The sequence below is a fragment of the Neofelis nebulosa genome, chromosome 1 (assembly GCF_028018385.1).
Source record: "Neofelis nebulosa isolate mNeoNeb1 chromosome 1, mNeoNeb1.pri, whole genome shotgun sequence".
Taxonomy (NCBI): domain Eukaryota; kingdom Metazoa; phylum Chordata; class Mammalia; order Carnivora; family Felidae; genus Neofelis; species Neofelis nebulosa.
In genome coordinates, this window is record NC_080782.1 from 51,283,820 (window position 1) to 51,289,170 (window position 5,351).

Genomic DNA, 5,351 nt, shown 5'->3' on the forward strand with positions numbered 1-5,351 from the left:
CGTGGTCTCCTGGCTGCCACAGAATAATGTGTAAGCTTACTTTCAAGCGCTGTCTCCATTTTGGGAGCAAAGAATGTCCTTGGGGCGCCTGGGTGGCGCAGTCGGTTAAGCGTCCGACTTCAGCCAGGTCACGATCTCGCGGTCCGTGAGTTCGAGCCCCGCGTCAGGCTCTGGGCTGATGGCTCGGAGCCTGGAGCCTGTTTCCGATTCTGTGTCTCCCTCTCTCTCTGCCCCTCCCCCGTTCATGCTCTGTCTCTCTCTGTCCCAAAAATAAATAAAAAACGTTGAAAAAAAATTTTTAAAAAAAAAAGAATGTCCTCATGAAGGACCCGGAAAAACTATTTCCCTTTTTGGCACTTCTGCCCTTTTATGCAGTCTGGTTTTGTTCTCTGTGTATAAATAGAGGAGGGACTCATTGTTTGCCCCTCCACCTTTTAGCTGGGCTATATTTTGCCTTTGGCTGGCAGGACAAGCTTTGGAATAAGACAAACTTGGGTTCACATCCCAGCTTCACTACTCACTTGCTGAGGGGCCTTCAGTGAGATGGGCTTTTCAAAATATCTTTCAGCATCGGTTCTCTCTCCTATAAATGGAGGGAAACAATGGTGCCTGCCTCATAGGGTGGCCATATTGCTTCATGAGTCACATGGACCCACAAAGCCCAGCACCCAGTAGATGTTCAGTAGATGTGAATTCTCTTCCTCCCCGCAAAGACACTTGATTTGTTTTCTGTCACCCTGGGCATTAGCTCTGCACAGACTCACCACATCTATATATCCCATAAAAGCTGCCAGTCCATGGACTATTTTTTTTTTTTTAATTTTTTTTTTAACGTTTATTTATTTTTGAGACAGAGAGAGACAGAGCATGAACAGGGGAGGGGCAGAGAGAGAGGGAGACACAGAATCTGAAACAGGCTCCAGGCTCTTAGCAGTCAGCACAGAGCCTGACGCGGGGCTCAAACTCACAGACCGCGAGATCATGACCTGAGCCGAAGTCGGACGCGTAACCGACCGAGCCACCCAGGCGCCCCATGGACTATTTTTAAATATATTCATGTTTTCCATATTCTAAAGAAGCTGGCCATTAGGAATAATCTTAAAGGTAGTTACTCTTTGGTAAAGGCCTTCCCTACTTTTTTCTTCTGTATAGAAATAGCTTTTCCTTTTATTCTTTCTGGTGTAACAGAGATTTCTCCCCCCTCCCCCATCCTGTTTAGCATCTGCTCCATTTGCCCATTGAAAGAACACACTCTCTTCTTTACAGAACTGTTCCTCTTTCACCTCTGGTTGGGGTGGGCTGAGGGGTATCATGTGACCAAGACTGGACCAGTCGTCATATGTCATACCCCTTGCCACAGTGATTGGCTCAGTGGTGGCCCTGTGACCCAAGTTTGGTCCTTCCCTTGAGTTTTACCCGCGGGGTCTGGGACAGCAAAATCTTCTTTCTCTGTGTATGTTGCTCATCTGGGTTGATGAAGCCTGGAGCTGCCTCTGCCATGCCTTCTGCTGTGTGGACAGACCTCTTTCATCTTAAGAAAGAATGAGTCCAACACATGGAGAGAAGCAGAGAGCTAAGATATGGGGTGAGAAGGGAGCAGGGGAAGGAGGCCAAGAGAGATGCTCTCGTCATTTGATTTCCTGGGGACAGCTGTAGTCTCTCACAGCCAGTGAGTTCTGACTTTTCCTTAAGCCAGATTGGGTTCAGCTTCTGTTCCTTGAAGTCAAAGATTCTAATAAATGTGTTGGTATATTTAAGGTAATGGCCCGCTTATAAATGAGAGTTGTGTTTATGTCACAACAAAATCCTGACAGCTAATCTAAGCTGCTAATATGGCACAAGAGTCATACACTGAATTCTTACAGAGGGCAAAATTATCTGGGGTTATGGAACCCCTCCCAGTTTTGTACCACTGGGACCTGGCATAGTACCATGGGACCTGGCACATAGAAAGCCTCAATCTCTACTCAGTAAAGTAGGGTAGTGAGGGAGGATCTAACTGGTTCAGGTGGTCAGTCATCCTCTAGTCCAGGGGGGTCCCATCGGCTAGGCAGTGGCTCCCACACAGGCCTCAGTTAGCCCACAGCCTGGGTCTCTATGGGTCAGATGTGGCCAGATGTGGGTAGGGATCCACGATGCAGAAAATCACTTCTTTTGCGTTAAGAGTTCTTTAATTTGACTGGATATGGCAAGTTCTCTGAGTCTCACAAAGGGGACCAAATAGCAGCTGGGCACTTAACGTGGCTTGCCCAGACCATTTGAATCCTCCCATTAGAGCCCTCAGTGAAGGATTTGGAAAGCTACTGGGGGAATTCCAGAAAAAGACAAACTACTCCTGTCCTGCTGAGGGTCTCCCCTTGAGCTTCTCTTCCAGAGGAGCACTGTGACCCCAGACAAAGAGAGGAGTTCTGGGAAGCCACGGGAGCCTGCACAACTGCCAAAGAATGGCTGACTCCAGAGAGACCAACCGAGGCCTGCTGGTGAGAAACCTACCCCATGCTATGGTGAGGCCACCACAGTGTGACTCGTACACAGCCTCTGCTGGGGATGAGGGCCTGGGGAAGCAATAACATTCCCCGTGTCAGCCCAGCTCTGGCCTTGTCTCCAGGCCCTGTTCCCACTGTAAACTGACACTGGCCGGGAAGGGCCTCTCGTCTCCTCCTCCAGGGGTCAGGAGGCCTCCAGGGCAACATCTATTCTCAGACACAGAGCAGCTGCCTGTGGAGGCTTCAGAAAGAGTGTGAGGAAAGCAGGCATCCCTGTGAGGGGGGCAGGGCAGGAGATCTGGCTCCTCCAGGGGACTTGGCTTTGGAAGATTGGCACTTGAAGTTGATTTTAATCTTGGCCCTGTCTACACAACAATAGAGTCAACTGGATTACAGTGGGCTGGAACCAGAGGGGCATAGCATAGGAATCTGGACACTCGGGGAATTGGCCCCCCTCTTCCCCCTGAGCCGTGGTGGGACCAGGGCCAAGACTTCAGTTTCTGTGGGCCTCAGTCTCCTCAATGGTAAGTTGAGAAATCTTGGCCCACATGCTCTTGGAGGATTTCTCTTGGTGAGTAATCCACACTTCCCCATCAAATGATGGATCTAAATTCACTTGCTCTGTTGAGATAACCCATATAGAAGAGATGAGGCTCAAAGTTAAGTTTCCTCATAGGCAGTATAGGCAGATGGATGCGAAGCAACATTATTCCAAAAAGAGTGACAGTAGTAATAATTATTACCAAAATGACAGCAACAAAGCAACCATTTAAAAAATACTATGAGCCAGGCACTCTATGAATGATTTTACAGTACATGACCTGGTGTTATCCTTTATAATACTCTTCGGGGGTGGACATTATGGTTCCCGTTATGGAGATGAAACTACTGAGGCTCAGAGAAGTTAAATTACTTGCTCAACATCTTGGTGTTAAAAAGGTGGTGGAGCTGGGATTTGAACCCGGGTCTGCTTGATTTTAAATCCCGAGTTCCTATCTACTCTGTTATCAAGTGGGAGAGTGGCGCCTTCCACCTTCTGCTGTGAAAACACAGACATGTAGAGGCAGCAATTGCTCACAATCCTGCCTGGAAGTCGGGGCTGATGGCTTCTCAACTGTGACTGTGTCACAGACAGCCTTCGGCACTGTAGCCCCAGACTTCTTTTTTCCATCTCCATCATTTGCCTTTTCCCCACCACCCTCACCAAACTTGTGCTCCACTCAGCACATATCCCTGCTCAGGCAAGGTTCGGATGCCATCCCATTTTCGAAGATGTTCTCTGATTTTTTGCTTCTGGAATAGCCCGTGCCATGTTCTGTAATTATATTTTAGTCAGTATTTATCCAGTAAGTATTTACTGAGTAACTCTGTGTGCTTCGCACTGTGGTAGGTGCTTGTGAATTTTCTCCTGCTCATTTTCCCTGCCTCCAGGCACCCAACACACAATCGAGCTCACAGGTTTCTTTTCTTTTTTCTTTTCTTTTTTCTTTTCTTTTCTTTTCTCTTTTCTCTTCTCTTCTCTTTTCTTCTCTTCTCTTCTCTTCTCTTCTCTTCTCTTCTCTTCTCTTCTTTTCTTTTTTCCCCCCTTTTTTCCAGAGATCTGTCTTATTTCCCTTGACAAAGCCTAGGACACTGAAGATACTCAATAGCAATTTAAAGCGGACTCATGATCCAAAACTTATCTCACTTTTAAATAATGGCCTGTTTCTTCCCTACATCCCCCACTAGGTTCTTAGACTCTCATGGATAGGAGCTGGCACAGAAGGGGAATTTAACACATGTTTGTTGAATGAATGGTCAGTGAGAAGTATGAGTTCTGGGGAGTGAATATGCTACTTCTACAGGCATGGATCAAGCACCACCGAGATCATGAGTGAACACCATGAAGAGTAAATACCATGCGGATCTCATGTTTTCAGGACCCCAAGTGCCCAGTGACTAGAATGATACACACAAAGTAACATGGCAAAGATTCAGCAGAAGGAGAAACTGGGTACCGCTGAGACACCCTCCCTGACCAGAATCACTGTTGGTCACTGGTCACTTCCTCAGCCCACCTGTGGTTCTAATTCCCACAGCATCCTTCCCTTAGGGGGCTTTGGCCTCTGGGAAGAAATGAATGTGGCCCTTGAGAGAGCCCTGCATTCTTGCACAGGTGATCACCCCATCCAATTCAATGTGAACTCAAGTAGAAAGGATTGTGACATTTCCAGAGGCCAGAATCGTTGTTCTGGAACTGGAAGGGGCCACGGCAGTTCTTTGGCCTGGTTCTAATCTTCTGTCTGAAGAAATCATTGTAGTGGGGTGCGACTATTCTAATGCCTGGCCCCAGAATTCTCTTCTGGAGGAGAACTGTCTTGAGACCCTGAGGGCGAAGTTGGCAAGAGACAAAATGATGAAGAGAGAACTGGTGTCTTGTGCATAAAAATAAATAGGGACTTTGGGTGAGAGACTCTGAAGGAGAGGAAGTACAGGAGGAGGGGACTTCTCAGTGGGAAATGAAACTTGAAACTTATTCTTGTGGAAATTTTAAGAACAAGGATGTCTAATTTTTGATCGCACAGTTTTTATTTGTGATTGCTGTAAACCATTCTCTCTCTCCGATAAAGATCCCCCCCCCCACACACACACACATCCCTTGTATAAGCGGGTCTTAGGGAAGAAGAGAGAAATTGAGGAAAACGTGCTGAATTCCTCATGTGTATTGGCATTGACAGCTTACATAGGATGGGGAGATTATCCATAAACTAAAATAGTTCAGTGGAAGCAAGTGATTAAGGAAGTCCTCAGAAGGGTGGACAGGAATGAGGATTGTGCTTCTCATATAGGATGGGGTCTCAAACCAATTTTTATTTGACTCTCAAA

At 47.0% G+C, this 5,351-nt stretch overlaps 1 long non-coding RNA gene across 1 annotated transcript; it reads left to right on the forward strand.

Moving 5' to 3' along the window:
• Positions 1-1,061: 1,061 nt before the first annotated feature.
• Positions 1,062-5,047, forward strand: LOC131507309 (uncharacterized). Its single transcript, XR_009259438.1, has 2 exons — positions 1,062-2,480; positions 4,215-5,047. It is a non-coding gene; the product is annotated as an uncharacterized LOC131507309 (long non-coding RNA).
• The last annotated feature ends 304 nt before the right edge of the window (positions 5,048-5,351 follow it).